The sequence below is a fragment of the Dromiciops gliroides genome, chromosome X (assembly GCF_019393635.1).
Source record: "Dromiciops gliroides isolate mDroGli1 chromosome X, mDroGli1.pri, whole genome shotgun sequence".
In the NCBI taxonomy this organism is placed as follows: domain Eukaryota; kingdom Metazoa; phylum Chordata; class Mammalia; order Microbiotheria; family Microbiotheriidae; genus Dromiciops; species Dromiciops gliroides.
This window is the reverse complement of record NC_057867.1, coordinates 21,337,779-21,356,555: the sequence shown is the minus strand read 5'-3', so window position 1 is coordinate 21,356,555 and position 18,777 is coordinate 21,337,779. Positions and strand designations below refer to the sequence as shown.

Genomic DNA, 18,777 nt, shown 5'->3' with positions numbered 1-18,777 from the left:
TTAGCCATGCAGCAAAAGAACACACACAGAAACACACACACACACACACATACACAAGGAAAAATAAAGAAAGTTTTAAGGTATGCTTTGATCGCCATTTTAACTCTACTAATGCTTTCTCTGGAGACAGATAGCATTTTTCAGCCATAAGTTCTTTGGAGTTGTGTTGGATCATTGTATTGCAGAGAATAGCAAAGTCATTCACAGTTGAGCATTGTACAACATTTCTGTTACTGTGTAGAGTGTTATCCTGGTTCTGCTCATTTCTCTTTGCATCAGTTTATGTAAGCCCTTGCAGGTTTTCCTGAATGCATCCTGCTCATCATTTCTTATAGTACAATAGCATTGCATGATAATCATATACCACAACTTGTTCAGCTGTTCTCCAACTGAGGGGCATCTCCTCAATTTCTAATTCTTTTCCACTACTACAAGAGCTGTATATCTATGTATGTAGGTGTCCTTTTCCATTTTGTTTTTTATCTGTTTGGGATACAGACCTAGTAGTGGTATTGCCAGGTCAAAGGTCATCCATGCTTTTCTAGTCCTTTAGGCATAGGTCCAAATTGCTCTCCAAAATGGTGGGATCAGTTTAGAGCTCCACCAGGAGTGCATTAGATTATAACTTTTCCCACATCCCCTCTCAACATTTGCCATTTCTTCCTTTCTCTCATATTAGCCAAACTGATAGGTATGAGCTAGCATCTCCGAGTTGTTTTAATTTGCATTTCTCTAATGACTAGTGATTTAGAGCATATTTTCATATGACTATTGTGGCTTTGATTACATTCTCTGAAAACTGCCTGTTCATATCTTTGATGATTTAACAATTGGGGGAAAAGCTCTTGTGTTTATAAATTTAGTTCAGTTTCATATACATATATATATATATATATATATATATATATGAGAAGTAAATTCTTTATATGAGAAGCTTGCTGTTCAAAAGTTTCCCATTTCTGGCTTTCATTCTAATTTTGGCTGCATTTTTCATATGGCTGTTGATAGTTTGGATTTGTTCCTTTGGAAACTAACTTCTAGCTATATTCTTCCAAGCACTCAATTCATAACCTCAGAGTGATCCTCAACAGATCCATCTCCCTCACCCAACTGCCAAATCTTGCTATTTCTCCTTGTTTAATATTCATCCCATGCATCCCTTTCTCTCTACTCACAGAAGAGTATGGCTTTCCACACTCTTACCTCATCCATGGGAACAGCCTCCTGATTGGGTCTCCTCTGCCATACCTTGGGGCTGGCAGTCTCAGCAATAAGGAGAAGCATCAGCTAAAACAAGGAGCTACAAGACAATGATCTTTCCCCCTCCACAGGTGACCTTGGATTTCCATACCCTAAACATGACTACTCCCTTCCCTGGCTGTTGCTCTTGCAGAAGCAGTGGTGTCTTGACTACAAGGCCAATGTGTCCCATGAGTCTGTCACTCCAACAAACCTTGTTTTTTCTTGCTCCTCCTTGTTTTGCTAGCTGTGGGTTTATTTTCTTTCCAATGTGGCCAGATGCCTGGCTTGCAGCACAATAAGTCTGTGTGTGTGTGTGTGTGTGTGTGTGTGTGTGTGTGAGAGAGAGAGAGAGAGAGAGAGAGAGAGAGAGAGAGAGGGAGACTCTTTTCCTCAGGAAGTCTCTGGAGAAGTCTGAGCGTTGTTTGGGGAGGAGATGGATGCTCCACATCAGCAGTTCCACATTGGATTGTCTTCTATTTAGCCTCAGCCTCCTGAAGCGCCTAATTCAAACAACCACGATGAAAACTGGGAAGTGTGAGACTTAAAGAAAACATCCAGTCAAGTCAATATGTGTAATTTCTAGCACACGCAAGTAATTCCGATATGAATGAATCTGCAGGCATTGGACTGTGACTGTTCAAGTTTGAGGGAGAAGCATGCATACTAATTGACTTTTTGTACCTTAGATCAAGGAGATGAGGTCAGTACTAACACTGGGTGCATTTTATAGGTGAGGCAAGTGAAAGGCACATACCAGCAAGCCAAGGCTTCATCTCAGAAGAGCTGTGAGTGTCAAAGCTTTTAACCAGGAGATAAAGTTCTGTTGAGAAACCTTGGCATTCAAAGGACTCCCAAGTTAGGTGGCCCATGGAAAACTGACCCATACCCAGTTATTGATAAATTAGGCAGCTTTCCCCTTTAGAAAATAGCCCCAGAGAATGGAGGGGGCCAATCTTGACTGGGAACTATTAGCAACCACCTATTCTCCAAAGGAGAGTGAGGAGGACTTTTTAATGAGCAGGTGGTGAGAGCAGATACAAGCATCTCTCAGCAAAGCATTTTCAGAGGAGACTGTCCACTGGTAGTAGAAAGGCTTTCTGAACAGGGTCAGCTAGGTGGCACAGTGGATAGAACACTGGCCCTGGAGTCAGGAGTACCTGAGTTCAAATCTGGCCCCAGACAATTGACACTTACTAGCTGTGTGACCCTGGGCAAGTCACTTAACCCCAATTGTCTCACAAAAAAAAAAAAAAAAAGATCCAGAAAGGCTTTCTGATCAGCTTTGATCACCAGGTGTGATATGTCCAGTGAAGAAGACTGTGGGTATTCTTCCATAGCAGGGGCACCCAATCCTAATACAATTCTTCTCCTGCCAAGAACACCTCCAGAAAGTAGCAGGGTACCGAATTACCCCAGAGACCATGAACATACTAACAGAAAACCTGTTACTGCTACCACTTTAGGCGTAAGCAATTCAGGTGCAAGGAGTAGATTGCAGGTTGGCCAGGGTGAGTTCAAGGTGCTGAGGGATTTTTCAGGGTGAGCCTGCAGCTGAGGAATGGTGTGGAGGTCTGGAAACCAGAAGCAAGATGGGAATGAAGATTGGCTGGTCTGGGCACCTTGCCAAAATGGGTCCCTGGTAAGAAATCACAAATGAGAAGTAACTTAGAATTGAGCGGGCATTTATTGCACATTTGGTAAAAACCAAACACTATTTGTGCATTACTATTTGTGCACTGAGATCTACTGGGGACAGGAATTTGTTAGGCACAGGTCAAGCCTTAAGTTGATTCATTCCAATAAACGTGAAGATTCCTCAGGACATTGTTCCAGGGGCTGCAGATAGGATTCCTGCCCTCACGGTAGTTCCATTGCATTCTACCAAGGGGATCATGCATGTAGTATCCAGATCAATATATGAAAGGAACACTGAGGCATTAGATTACATAGACATCTAAGGAGGTCCAGGGAAGGCTTTCCAGAAGATGTCAATTGAACTGAGAGCCTTGAAGTTAGGTTTTGAGAAGCAGAGACATGGGGAGAGTACATTCCACATGGTGATTTCGGGATGAATCTGAATGCCAAGGTCACAAACGAATATCCTATTTGATGTGCAGATAGTTACAGCCTAACCCACTGAGTATGAAAAGGAATATGGAGTGCAGGCTGGGCAGTGACTTGCACAGCCAGTGGAAGTGCCCAGAGTCGGAGCACCTTGTGTGAAGAACAGCAAGGAGGCTAGAGCCCCTGGATCAAAAATGTATAAGAAAGGCATGGGAAGAAAGCATAGAAAACTGGAAAGGTGGAGGAGAGACAGGCAATGAGATACTTTGAAGCTAGAAAAAAAAGAGATCATATAGGTGAAAGGGAAATATGGGAGTTTAGTGACAGGAGGAATGAGCTTGGGTACCGCCTGAGTTTTAGGAATACCATCTCGACAGCTGGATGAAGTGGGGAGTGCCTGGCCAGGAGACCTCTGGGAAGGCCAATTTAATAATCCCTGCCTAATGAGATGAGGGCTAGAACTCAGGTAATGACAGAGACAGAGGAGAAGAGGTGTATGCAAGAAATGTGACAAATGCAGAATCATGAGACCCTGGCAACAGATTATGTATGGGGGGGATAAGAAAGATTATGGAGGGGCAGCTAGGTGGTGCAGTGAATAGAGTACTGGCCCTGGAGTCAGAAGGACCTCAGTTCAAATCCAGCCTCAGACACTTGACACTTACTGACTGTGTGACCTTGGACAAGTCACTTAACCCCAATTGCCTCACCAAAAAGAAAGAAAGAAAGAAAGAAAGAAAGAAAGAAAGAAAGAAAGAAAGAAAGAAAGAAAGAAAGGAAGGAAGGAAGGAAGGAAGGAAGGAAGGAAGGAAGGAAGGAAGGAAGGAAGGAAGGAAGGAAGGAAGGAAGGAAGGAAGAAAGATAGAAAGAGAGAGAGAGAGAGAGAGAATGGTGTCAAGGATATCATCCAAGTGGAGTGTGCTTGAGTGATTGGGAGGATGGTGCTGCTGTCACCAGAAATCAGGAAAGTCAGAAAAGGGGAGACTTCAGGGGGAAGAAGATGAGTTCACATGGGGACATGTTCAGTTGGAGGCTTCTATGGGACATTCAGTTCAAGATGTACAATAGGCAGTGGGAGGTCTGAGCCTTGAGGTCAGTAGAGAGGTTAGGACAGAATAACTAGAGGGGAGAATCATGATATAGGGAAGACAACCACACAGAGGGGAACTGAGATCACCAAGTACAGAGGGAGAAGAGGCAAGTATAAGATGGAGTTATGGAGGACACCTACAGTGAGCTGATGTGTCCTGGATGGAAATCCAGCAAAGGAGACTAAGAAGGAGCAGTCAGAGAGTAGAAGAAGAACCAGGAGAGTTTAGCAACAAAAGGGAAGAGAGGATGAGAGCCAGTGGAGAGGAGTAGGTCAAGAGGATGGGGAGGGGCAGCTAGGTGGTGCAGTGGATGAAGCACTGGCCCTGGATTCAGGAGGACCTGAGTTCAAATCCGGATTCAGACACTTGACACTTAACTAGCTGTGTGACACCTAGGCTAGTCACTTAACCCCAACCTGCCTCACCAAAAAGAAAAGAGGATAGGGAAGACGTGGACATGTTTGTAAGCATGTGGGAACCAACCCATGGAGAGAGATTGAAGATAAGTGAAAGAAGGGATGCTAGAGAGAACGTCTTGAAGTAATAATGGTGGTAGTGGGAGTGACAAGGGGGCACACACTCCAGAAATAAGGGGCTGAAATGCTAGGATTTAATAACTGATAGGATATGGTAGGTGATGGGAGAATGAAGAGTTAGCCCAGCTATGCAGTGGATACAACAGTGAAAGTAGAGTCAGGAATACCTGAGTGTAACCCTCCCTCAGATACCTGCTAACTATGTGTCCCTCTGAAAGTCATTGGACTTATTTGAGGCTCCTTTTCCAAATCTGTAAAAAATGAGGTTGTCTGTGATGGCCTCTCATGTCTCAAGCAGTGATTCACCTCATACCTACCTGGATTCACTCTCATATTCTTCTATTCTCTCTCCTTGATTTCTGCCTTGCCCACCCCCTCCTGTGGGATAACCCCCATGCCTATGTTTAGCACCGTGCTTGGCACATTGTAAGCACCTAAGAAATGTTCACTTGCTCCCTTTATCTTTTTTCTGATCCCTTTATCTATCAATCTATGACACCTTGGGAAGTCTTCATGCAAAAAATGGCTCTGGAGCATTGGCCTTCTTACCTGGACAGGCTGAGGCAGAGTGTCTCTGGGGGCCCTTGTCTCATATTGCTGATCTCTTCTTCAAGAATTTTATGGAGCCAGGGAGTTGGGCTGCCAAGGTCTGAGCCAGGGAGCCCCTGTCCCCTCAGGGGAGCTCTCAAGTCATCCCTTGGATGACAACCTTACCCCACTTTGTATCAGGGCCTGTACAGATGGAAAAACTCAAATTACACCCACAAACAGGTGCATATATAAATAATCAGAATTATTCATTTTCTACAAATTGTCTCTTCCTTTGATGGAGCCTGGAGAAAACTATAGTGATGGAAGACTGCTAAAGCTGAGAATAATGATGTCTGCAGGACAAGATAGTTAAAACATCAAACCAGTAGATGACAGTAGAATTATCAAAGCAGGTGAAAGGGATTGAGAATTTATGGTGGATAGGGTCAGGTTTACAAGAAGGTTCCAAGGGATAACTAGGAGATAGGAAGATGGCTGGGAAAGGCTGAGAGAGGATAGTGCGAGGGAGAGCAGGGCCAGTGGTTTGGACAACAGTCTGACTCCTCTGCATGACTTCATGAGGAGTGGTATCCTGGACATGTCATTGATCCCTTAGCAGCTCTGAGAACCCAAGTATTCACATGAGGAGTGGGCATGGGAGAGTGGTGTCAACAATGCCCTGTGGCAACAAGACTTCACCTGTGCTGGGCATATGGGTAGTAGAAGGTTTGTGGACCTTACTGTCTCCAACATTAACTTTTTCAGACAACCACACAGGGCAGATGGGGAAACTGGCTCAGAGAGAGAAGTCAATTGTCCTTGGGCACACAGGTGCTAAGTGTCAGAGTCAGTTCTAGAACTCTCTTTACCAAAGAATGACACAGTGGGAGAACTGGGAGGGACATAAGAAGCCATCATGTTCAACCCACCCCCTAAAAGGAATTTCCATTATAACATACCTGAGATGTGGTCATGCAGCCTCAGATTGAAGAACAGCAAGGAAGGTCACAGCATCACTTCATGGGAGCCCATCTCACCTTAGGCAGCTCTCATTGTTAGAACATTTTGTTTTTCCTGACACCAGGCCTAGATTTCGACTCTGCAACTTTTCCCCATGTGTTCCCACCTAACTCAAATCCTTAAGTATCATATGATTTTATATAGTGCCTTAAAGTTTACAGAATGCTTTCAAACCTCCCACAGAGTGGACCCGATGTTCTGTCAGGGTCCTGGCTGTAATTTTGGCCCTCTGGGAGGCATATGAGTTCAGTGCAACTATTACAGCATCATGTCATTCCACAGGGACCTGCATGAAAAAAATGTCCTTTTCAGAGTGCTCGTTTGAAGGGTTCCTTTGGCTCCTGTTAAAATCCAGCTCAACTGATCAGTCATACATCTATATCATTTTCTTTGGCAAAAAGGGCTTTTCTGCCAAAGTGTTCCAATGTTTGTTTAACTGAGAATGAGGATATTTGTCCAGTGATGTGAGCTGCTTTCATACTTTTTCTTCCTAAAGCAACTGTGTGTTGAAAAATGTGTTTTTCCATGGCCACACTGATGAAAGGCATTATTAAATAGAAATTCTTTGCAATATTTCAATTCTAAGGAGCCCATTTTTCCCTTCTAGGTTGAAAAGCTCAAACATACATGGCTCTAAGCCACTATAAGCAGCTGGATATTTGGAGAAGATACTAAAGCCATCATCTGTTGTGGTCATTATAAAGGCTATCAAGTTTTCAACCAGTGTGTCTTTCAATGTCCTCAGACTAATTTACAAAGAAATCTGAACATAAAATGATTGGCCTTATTTAAGGCAAACAGGAGGCTCATTCATCTGGGGATGCTAAGAGAAACTGATATATTGGCTTGTTGACTCCCTTCTTCAAAACTCAGAGCCTCAGTGAAAACTTGGGCCACGGGTTGTTCAGTGGGAAACTCAAAGTCTTGGGGGAAATCCTGAGAGGAAACCTATGAATAGTCTGTCCACATCAAACAGAGTCAATTTAAGGAATGAATGTCAATCCTCTTCTCAGCAGAAAGAACTATGCCAGGGCAGCTAGGTGGTGCAGTGGATAGGGCACCGCCCCTGGAGTCAGGAGTATCTGAATTCAAATCTGGCCTCAGACACTTAACACTTACTAGCTGTATGACCCTAGGCAAGTCACTTAACACCAATTGCCTCACAAAAAAAAAAAGTACTGTGGCAAATCTCAGTGGTTTTCAATCAGTGTTAATTTGCACTCTTGTTTTCATGGAAAAATGTCCATTCTGCTGGGAAAAATATACTTGGCCCCTTTGCAAACATTATGCCAGGCTATCATCAGTTATGCTCTTCTTTACATGCTCTTTACATTCACATGAATTAAGGGCATAATGTGTAAAGTGCATGGGTCTCAAATCAGGAAAGAACTGGGTTTGCATTCTCCTTTTGATCCCTTGCTTTTTCTCTTCTAAAAAGGAAGGAAATTGCATGATTGGTGTGTGGAGCAAATTAAATGAAGCAAGCATAAATAATTCATAAACCTCAAAGTGCCATAACATATCCATTAAAGGGATCACTGTGTCCAGTATCAGTGAAAGGTAAGGGAAGAACAAACCATCAAATGAAATCCCTTTCTTTGATTACAAAAATGAGTTGGGAGAGAACTCTCTGTTAGAAATCACCACAAAACGACAGGAATTCAGAGGATACACTAATGGAGGCATGGAGTGGCTTGACAATGCTAGAAGTAGAAAGGCTTTTAGAAATAATATAGTTGGGGCAGCTAGGTGGCACAGTGGATAGAGCACCAGCCCTGGATTCAGGAGGACCTGCATTCAAATCTGACCTCAGACACCTTACACTGTTGGGACCAGAATTTAATATATGGAGCGTTAATTGGGTGATTCGCCAAAATATTGGGGTCCTGGAAATAGAGAGGGATCTCTAGGATCAAAGTTCCCTCCCCTCCAAACTGCCCTTTTAGATATTTCTCCCAGGCCAATAAGAAAGGGGCCTTACAGCTTCTTTTCCACAAAAGGATCAGATTTTATTGCTTGGGAATTAATTAAACAACAAAGGTAAAATTAATAAAAAATCAAAGATAAGGAAATAGGGAAAAAGAAATACAGATAAATCCTCCTAACTCTAACCTAAGTCTATACAATATCCAGATCGTTTCCAATTAAGCTAATTCAAAGGAATGCAGGGTTTTTTGTGTTCACTCACCATACGTGGAAAGTCTGCTAGCTTTCTCACATCACCAGGAAACTGAGAAGAGAGAGAGCAGGCAGGCAAGTGCTAGCTGAGTGTTCTGGAAGCCACTACTTTCCCTCACCCAAAAGGGGAGGTCCTTCAAAAACCGCCTATGGAGAGTTCTCCTTCTGACCTCAGTAGCATACATAACTTCAGGGTGGGCCAGGTGTGGCCCCTCCCAAATGAGTCAGCTAAATTCCAATAATTTTTACCACAAATAATTTTTACCACAACACTTACTAGCTGTGTGACCCTGGGCAAGTCACTTAACCCTCCTTGCCCAGCAAAAAGAAAAAAAAAATAGTCCAACCCTCTTATTTTACAAATTAAGAAACCCAGGGCCAGATACACTAGGTTAATAACTGCCCCAAGCTCACACAAGCAGCAGATAGTAGAGACAAGCTCTACTATTCTGCAAAATAGGAATATGAAATCATTTTGCATGACTACACTAGCATAATCCATACCAAATTACTTACCTTTTAAGGAAAGGGGAGGGAGAGAATTTGGAACTGAAAATTTTAAAAATGAATGTTAAAAAATTGTTTTTACCTGTATTTGGGGGAAAGTAAAATGCTAAAGACATTTGAAATCAATAAAAATAAGTGGAACATTCCACAGACCCTTCATGTGATGTGAATATACCCACTTACGTGTGTCCTGGGGAAAATGGGGTGGGGGGTTTGGGAATTCCTTAGGAATTCCTCTTTAAAGAATTTCACCCTCTTGCACACAAAAGCAGCCAAAATAAGATGGTAGTTTATTTCCGGGGTTGAGGAAGGGGAAGGCAAGGGAAACCATGAAAGAAGTCCTTGGACTTCTCATGGGGAGAAAGGCATGGCACAGAGAGAGTGGCTCTAAGATAACCAGTCTCCTCAAGCAGGAGACTGGCAGGTAGTTTTATAGAGGACTGATGGGGGTGACCATCTGACTGTGGAAAGTTCCTTTAGTGAGGGAGGAACATCCTCCATTGGTGGTGGCTGGGGGAATTGGTTGAGGGGTGGCTGTGGATCTCTGAAGCTATCTCTCTCCTCAGGACACAAAGGAGACAGCCACACCTAATCTTATTGCCCCAGGGCTGAGGGAGACTAGAATGAAGGGTGGGGGTTCCACTTATTTCTCTTGGTATGTCTGTTCTCTGGTTTAGTTTCTCAAGGAGAAGGTTCTTTGATATGCCCCAGAGAATTTCTGGGGTGCCCTGGGCCCATAACATGTGGAAAAGGGCAAAAGGGAGACAGGAAGGTGTTATGGGGAAAAATGGGGTAGGGGTTTGGGTTAAGGGTAGGGGTTCTTAGGAATTCCTCTTTAAAGAATTACACCCTCTTGCACACAAAAGCAGTTAAAATAAGGTGGTAGTTTATTTAGAGGCAAGGGAAGGGAAGACGGGGGAAGGGACACCATGAAAGAAATCCTTGGACTTCTCATGGGGAGATAGGCACAAAGCATGTGGCTAAGAGGTACCAATCTCCTCGAGCAGGAGACTGGGAGGTACTTTATAGGGGGCTCATGGGGGTGGACCATCTGCCTGTGGAAAGTTCCTTTAGTGAGGGAGGACCATCCCCCACTGGTGGTGATTAGAGGAATTGGGTCAGGGGTGGCTATGGATCTCTCTTCAGGACTCAAAGGCCACAGCCACACCCCAACTTATCTCCCCAGGGGTAAGGGAGATCACACTGAAGGGTGGAGGTCCCTAAACTACCTCAATCTGATTTGGTTCCCCTTATCTCTCTAGGCCTATCTGTCCTCTGGTTTAGTTTCTCAAGGAGAAGATTCCTCAATGTGCCCCAGGGAACTTCTGGGGAACTTTGGGTCCACAACAAAGGGACTGTGCCCTGTAGAGGAGAGGCCAGCCCAGGGTTCCAGAACACATCAAGCTAGGGACAGAGAAGGAAGAGGAGGAGCACGACCACACAGCTACCAGAGCCAGCCACATGAAGGCCTGGCTCGAACTGAAATGAAGAACAGGGCAGCAGACACATGCGAGCCAGCCTTGGAAACATTCAGGAGAGGACAGGAGACACCCAGGGACCAGGGACAGACACACAGTGACCCCACGTGGATGGACAAAGCACCAAAACACAGAGACCAAACTCTGGGGTGGGTGGGTGGCCTCAAACCAAGGTCTCCTCTCTTAGCACTGGAGGTCTCAAGCCAAGCCTTGATCCAGCAGTGGTAGTGGCTGTCTCTCTGCAGGTCTGTTCTTCTGCTTTCACCTGGAGGATTTCTTTAAGGTTTGTTTGTATCTTTGTTTTTCTGGTGGGGTCCATCCATACAAAAGACCACAGAGTGCCAAGCCAAAGGGCAGGAGCACAAAGAGACCCCAGCACTGTCTTGTAAAGTTTACATAGGGTTGTTTTTGAAATGCAGAATTCTCTCTGAATTCCTTCTATAAAGTTCAAGTTACATAATGTAAATTTACAGAAAGTAACATCTGTCTGGCCTCCTTTCTATTCTTGGAACTCTTAAAACATTTGTCATTTCCCTTGTTGGTCTGTCAAATTTTTCACGCACTTGCTGTGTGCCTGGGATATAAAGCAAGGAAAAATAAAACAAAAGCTGCCTCTGTGCTGAAAGAGCTCACATTTTTTTTGGCTTTAACATAGTTTTATTTATTCCATTACATAATTCACACTTAAATTTCCAACATTTTAACATTAAAATTAATATATTTTATTTTGTACGTTTGTAGATAAAAAAATTTCTAACATTCACTTTTAAAAAATTTTGAGTTGCCAACTCTCTCATTTCTTCTCAGCCTTCTTCATTGAAAAGGCAAGCAATTTGATAAAGGTTATACATGTTCAATTATGAAAAAGTTATTTCCATGTTAGCCATGCTGCAAAAGAACACACACACAAACACACACATACACAAGGAAAAATAAAGAAAGTTTTAATGTATGCTTTGATCACCACTCTAACTCTACTAGTGCTTTCTCTGGAGACAGATAGCATTTTTCAGCTATAAGTTCTTTGGAGTTGTGTTGGATCATTGTATGGCAGAGAATAGCAAAGTCCTTCACAGTTGAGCATTGTACAACATTTCTGTTACTGTGTAAAGTGTTATCCTGGTTCTGCTCATTTCTCTTTGCATCAGTTTATGTAAGCCCTTGCAGGTTTTCCTGAATGCATCCTGCTCATCATTTCTTATAGTACAATAGCATTGCATGATAATCATGTACCACAACTTGTTCAGCTGTTCTCCAACTGAGGGGCATCTCCTCATTTTCTAATTCTTTTCCACTACTACAAGAGCTGTATATCTATGTATATAGGTGTCCTTTTCCATTTTGTTTTTTATCTGTTCGGGATACAGACCTAGTAGTGGTATTGCCAGGTCAAAGGTCATCCATGCTTTTCTAGTCCTTTAGGCATAGGTCCAAATTGCTCTCCAAAATGGTGGGTCCAGTTTAGAGCTCCACCAGGAGTGCATTAGATTCTAACTTTTCCCACATCCCCTCCCAACATTTGCCATTTCTTCTTTTCTCTCATATTAGCCAAACTGATAGGTATGAGCTAGCATCTCCAAGTTGTTTTAATTTGAGTTTCTCTAACAACTAGTGATTTAGAGCATATTTTCATATGACTATTGTAGCTTTGATTACATTCTCTGAAAACTGCCTGTTCATATCTTTGATGATATAACAATTGGGGAAAAAGCTCTTGTGTTTATAAATTTCATATATATATATATATATATATATATATATATATATATCTGAGTTCATAAATTTCATATATATATATCTGAGTTCAGTTTCATATATATATATATACATATATATATATATATATATATATCTGAGAAGTAAATTCTCCATATGAGAAGTTTGCTGTTCAAAAGTTTCCCATTTCTGGCTTTCATTCTAATTTTGGCTGCATTTTTCATATGGCTGTTGATAGTTCAATTTCTTCCTTTGGAAACTAACTTCTAGCTATATTCTTCCAAGCACTCAATTCATAACCTCAGAGTGATCCTCAACAGATCCATCTCCCTCACCCAAATGCCAAATCTTGTCATTTCTCCTTGTTTAATATTCATCCCATGCATCCCTTTCTCTCTACTCACAGAAGAGTATGGCTTTCCACACTCTTACCTCATCCATGGGAACAGCCTCCTGACTGGGTCTCCTCTGCCATACCTTGGGGCTGGCAGTCCCAGCAATAAGGAGAAGCATCAGCTAAAACAAGGAGCTACAAGACAATGAATGATCTTTCCCCCTCCACAGGTGACCTTGGATTTCCATACCCTAAACATGACTACTCCCTTCCCTGGCTGTTGCTCTTGCAGAAGCAGTGGTGTCTTGACTACAAGGCCAATGTGTCCCAAGAGTCTGTCCCTCCAACAAACCTTATTTTTTCTTGCTCCCCCTTAATTTGCTAGCTGTGGGTTTATTTTCTTTCCAATGTGGCCAGATGCCTGGCTTGCACCACAGCAAGTGTGTGTGTGTGTGTGTGTGTGTGTGTGTGTGAGAGAGAGAGACAGAGAGAGAGAGAGACAGAGAGAGACAGAGAGAGAGAGAGAGAGAGAGAGAGAGAGAGAGAGACAGAGAGAGAGAGAGAGACTCTTTTCCTCAGGAAGTCTCTGGAGAAGTCTGAGCATTGTTTGGGGAGGAGATGGATGCTCCACATCGGCAGTTCCACATTGGATTGTCTTCTATTTGGCCTCAGCCTCCTGCAGCCCCTAATTCAAACAACCATGATGAAAACTGGGAAGTGTGAGACATAAAGAAAACGTCCAGTCAAGTCAACATGTATAATTTCTAACACATGCATGTAATTCCTGTATGAATGAATCTGCAGGCATTGGACCATGACTTTTCAAGTTTGAAGGAGAAGCAGGCATACTAATTGACTTTCTGTACCTTAGATCAAGGAGATGAGGTCAGTACTAACACTGGGTGCATTTTATAGGTGAGGCAAGTGAAAGGCACATACCAGCAAGCCAAGGCTTCATCTCAGAAGAGCTGTGACAAATACAAAAGTCATGATGATGCTGGAGTAGAGTGTCAAAGATTTTACCAGTAGATAGAGTTCTGTTGAGAAAGCTTGGCATTCAAAGGACTCCCAAGTTAGGTGACCCATGGAAAACTGACCCATACCCAGTTATTGATAAACTAGGCACCTTTCCCCTTTACAAAATAGCCCCAGAGAATGGAGGGGACCAATCTTGACTGGAAACTATTAGCAACCACCTATTCTCCAAAGGAGAGCTAGGAGGACTTTTGAATGAGCAGGTAGAGAGAGAACATACACACATCTCTCAGAAAAGCATTTGCAAAGGAGACTGTCCCCTGGTGGTAGAAAGACTTTCTGATCAGCTTTGACCATCAGGTGTGATGTTTCCATTGAAGAAGACTGTGGGTGTTCTTCCATAGCAGGGGCACCCAATTCAAATACAGTCCTTCTCCTGCCCAGAACTGCTCCAGAAAGTAGCATGGTACAGAATTACCCCAGAGACCATGAACATACTAAGAGCAAACCTGCTACTGCTACCACTTTAGGTGTAAGCAATTCAGGTGCAAGGAGTAAATTTCAGGTTGGCCAGGGTGAGTTCAAGGTGCTGAGGGATTTTTCAGGGTGCTAAAGACATTTGAAAGCAATAAAAATAAGTGGAACATTCCACAGACCCTTCATGTGATGTGAATATACCCACTTACGTGTGTCCTGGGGAAAATGGGGTGGGGGGTTTGGGAATTCCTTAGGAATTCCTCTTTACAGAAGTTCACCCTCTTGCACACAAAAGCAGCCAGAATAAGATGGTAGTTTATTTCCGGGCTGAGGAAGGGAAGGGGAAGGGAAGGGAAACCATGAAAGAAGTCCTTGGACTTCTCATGGGGAGAAAGGCATGGCACAGATAGAGTGGCTCTGAGATACCAATCTTCTCGAGCAGGAGACATGCAGGTACTTTTATAGAGGACTGATGGGGTTGACCATCTGACTGTGGAAAGTTCCTTTAGTGAAGGAGGAACATCCTCCACTGGTGGTGGCTGGGGGAATAGGGTGAGGGGTGGCTGTGGATCTCTGAAGCCATCTCTCTCCTCAGGACACAAAGGAAGCAGACACACCCAATCTTATTGCCCCAGGGTTGAGGGAGACTAGAATGAAGGGTGGGGGTCCCAAAGCTAGCTCAGTCCTATCTGGTTCCACTTATCTCTCTAGACATGTCTGTCCTCTGCTTTAGTTTCTCAAGGAGAAGGTTCTTTTATATGCCCCAGAGAACTTCTGGGGTGCTCTGGGCCATAACATGTGGCAAAGGGCAAAAGGGAGACAGGAAGGTGTTATGGGGAAAAATGGGGTAGGGGTTTGGGTTAAGGGTAGGGGTTCTTAGGAATTCCTCTTTAAAGAATTACACCCTCTTGCACACAAAAGCAGTTAAAATAAGATGGTAGTTTATTTAGGGGCAAGGGAAGGGAAGGGGGGGAAGGGACACCATGAAAGAAATCCTTGGACTTCTCATGGGGAGATAGGCACAAAGCATGTGGCTCAGAGGTACCAATCTCCTTGAGCAGGAGACTGGGAGGTACTTTATAGGGGGCTGATGGTGGTGGACCATCTGTCTGTGGAAAGTTCCTTTAGTGAGGGAGGACCATCCCCCACTGGTGGTGATTAGAGGAATTGGGTCAGGGGTGGCTCTCTTCAGGACTCAAAGGCCACAGCCACACCCAAACTTATCTCCCCAGGGGTAAGGGAGATCACACTGAAGGGTGGAGGTCCCTAAACTACCTCAATCTGATTTGGTTCCACTTATCTCTCTAGGCCTATCTGCCCTCTGGTTTAGTTTCTCAAGGAGAAGATTCCTCAATGTGCCCCAGAGAACTTCTGGGGAACTTTGGGCCCACAACAAAGGGACTGTGCCCTGTGGAGGAGAGGCCAGCCCAGGGTTCCAGAACACATCGAGCTGGGGACAGAGAAGGAAGAGGAGGAGCACGACCACACAGCTACCAGAGCCAGCCACATGAAGGCCTGGCTCGAACTGAAATGAAGAACAGGCCAGCAGGCAGACACAGGCGAGCCAGCCTTGGAAACATTCAGGAGAGGACAGGAGACACCCAGGGACCAGGGACAGACACACACAGTGACCCCACGTGGATGGACAAAGCACCAAAACACAGAGACCAAACTCTGGGGTGGGTGGGTGGCCTCAAACCAAGGTCTCCTCTCTCAGCACTGGAGGTCTCAAGCCAAGCGCTGATCCAGCAGTGGTGGTGGCTGTCTCTCTGCAGATCTGTTCTTCTGCTTTCACCTGGAGGATTTCTTTAAGGTTTGTTTGTATCTTTGTTTTTCTGGTGGGGTCCATGCATACAAGAGACCACAGAGTGCCAAGCCAAAGGGCAGGAGCACAAAGAGACCCCAGCACTGTCTTATAAAGTTTACATAGGGTTGCTTTTGAAATGCAGAGTTCTCTCTGAATTCCTTCTATAAAGTTCAATTTGCATAATGTAAATTTACAGAAAGTAACATCTGTCTGGCCTCCTTTCTGTTCTCATTCAGGTTTTTTCCAGAAGTCTCTCATAGCTGAGTTTTCTAAGATTCTCTTCATCTTCCTGACTTCTTTCAGATTTTATGAATAGATTCATCTAGCTCTCACAGGGAAACGCTGACATCCCCCATTACTAGAATTTTCTGTCTATTTCCTCCTGTAATTATTTGACTTTTCCTTTAAGAATGGGAATGCTGTACCACTTCCCATATCTCTATTCACTGTTGAAATTACTCCACTGTCTATGGTTCCTTTGAACAAGATTTAGTTTCCCTGCTTAATCCGTTCAATGGGGGTATTATTGCTTTTACATTGTCTGAGATTATGAATGCTACCCCTGCCTTTTTTCCTTCAGCTGAGTAGTACAAGGTTTCTGTTCCAGCCCCCTATTTTAATTCTGTGATTCTCTCTGGCTCAAGAAATTCCTTGTAAAACAAAACATATTGTTGTATTCTGGCTCATAATCCATTTTGCTGCCCCCTTCCAGGTTATGAGTGAGTTCATCCCATTCACACAGATTTGATGACTAACTATGCATTTTCCTGCATCCCATTTTCTTCTCTTTCTGTTCCTCCTGTCCTTCCTCTAATGCCGGTTTTCCATATGACCACTGCCTTCTTTTAGCTGCCCAACCTTTTATCCCCCATTTTTCCTTCTCTTTTCCCTTACTACTAATTATCTATGGAGTAAGATAAATGTTTCTGACCAATTAAGTCATTCATATATAAATATATACTCATATATAAATATATGTATATGAATTCCCCTTTTTGTACCCATTTTGATGGGGTGTTCAAGCACTGGCCTCCTCACCACCACCATTTTCCTCTCCTCAGTAAAAGATCTTCCTTGCACACCTATTGTATGTGAGATCATTTCCCCCATTCTTTCTCTGCCTTCTATCTTCTCCCAGGGCATCCATATTTCTTGCCTATCCATTTATTTTACATCATCCCTAGCTAACTGGCTTATGCTCAAACTCTCTATGAAGTAGAGTCCTTCTACCTGCTCCAATAATGATAAAATTCTGAGCAGATATATGTATCATCTCCCTTTATGGAAAAGTGTCCAGTTTAACCTTATTGAGTTGTTTCTGTTTTCTCAGTCACATTTCCCTTTTAATGCTTCTTTTGTGTCTTGTATTTGAAAGTCACATTTTCAACTCACCTCATGTCTTTTCATCAGGAATGCTTCTATGGCCTCTGTTTTCCCTCGATGTGTTGCCACAGAGAGTAGATTGTTCTCAGAGAGTGTGTCTCCACCTATAAGCATTTCATCCACTGAGTATTCTGAGGCTAGATGTGCTTCCACAGAGAGTGAGCCTGTAGTAACTGGACTGTTCCCAGAGAGTGTCTCCTGCCACAAGTATCTTTTCCTCTGAGTGTTCTGAGGCTGGATGTTTTTTCATAGAAAGCAAGCCTGTGGTAAGTGGTGTAAGAGAGAGACTGGGAAGCCTTCCTGAGCAAAGAAACCAACCTTTCTTCAGAGAAACAAAGGTGGGGTCTCAGGCCACACTGGGTGAACTGTATACCCCACCTATGTTTCTCCTAAGGGCTGATTTCTTTGCCCACAAAGACTTCCCAGTTTCTCTCTTACACCAGAATGTTCTCAGAAAGTGTGTCTTCTGCCACAATTGTCTTTTCCTCTGAGTGTTCAGAGCGTGTGTCACCACCCATCAGCATTTCATTTGTTCAGTGTTCTGAGATTCGATGTGCTTCCGCAGAGAGTTAGCCTGTAGTAACTGGACTGTTCCCAGAAAGATTGTCTCCCACTCTTGTGTTGAATTTGTTTCCCTCCTAAAACAAAAAACACCATTCTTTTGTCACATGGCATGGCTCTCAGGGAGGAGGAGAGGGAGAGGGAGGGATACATGGGATCCCAGGATGTAAGAAGCAGAAAACATCAATGAGCAGTTTTTAAATGAGGTCAAGGTTCTAAAGGGGATTAATGGAGACACAGGAAGTTGGAAAGAAAGGGACTTTGGACGTGCAGCGTGACTCCTTCCACCACTGCAGCATCAGCATCAGGGCTTGGTTTGAGACCTCCAGTGCCATGAGACCAGACTGTTGGCTGCTCTACCCATTTAGCCAGGTGTCTGGCATCCACGTGTCTGTCTTCTGTTCACCCGAGCTTGGGTACTGTGTGTCTTTCTTTGGTCCCCATGTCGCCTGTCCTCTCCTGTATGAGACCAGGTCCCATCTCCAAGTGTCTATCCCCTGTGTATGCTTCCTTTCAGTTCTGGCTAGGCCATCAAGCGGCTGGCCCTGTCACACACCTGATCCTCCTCTTGTTTTTCATTCTCTGTCCCCAGACCCCCGTGTGTGGCCTGGAACTATCTTTTGTCTGCGTTCCTTCACAGACACCTCGTCCCCTTCCTGTCTCCCTCCCTCCCTTGTAGCCAACTCCATGGGCAACTTCAAATGCCTTCAATGTCACTCTACTCAGAGGTTTCCCAAGGGTTCTCTTCTGCAAAGCACGAACTTCCTGTAATGGATAAAAACAAACAGAGGGCATAAGTGGAAAGCAGTTTGGGACAAATTTGACAGGAGATCAATACCTCGCACGACATATTAAATTAAACTATAACTGGATATGT

The 18,777-nt window shown here is 43.8% G+C and overlaps 1 long non-coding RNA gene across 21 annotated transcripts in view; it reads right to left on the bottom strand.

The window, feature by feature from the left end:
- The window catches only part of LOC122733575, a 337,836-nt gene that overhangs the window by 106,085 nt on the left and 212,974 nt on the right, over nt 1-18,777 (bottom strand). For 12 of the 21 annotated variants that reach the window (XR_006353905.1, XR_006353904.1, XR_006353901.1 and 9 more), the window contains one exon: nt 15,182-17,977. This is a non-coding gene — a long non-coding RNA (uncharacterized LOC122733575). The other 9 variants (XR_006353914.1, XR_006353915.1, XR_006353918.1 and 6 more) reach the window with 9 other exon arrangements.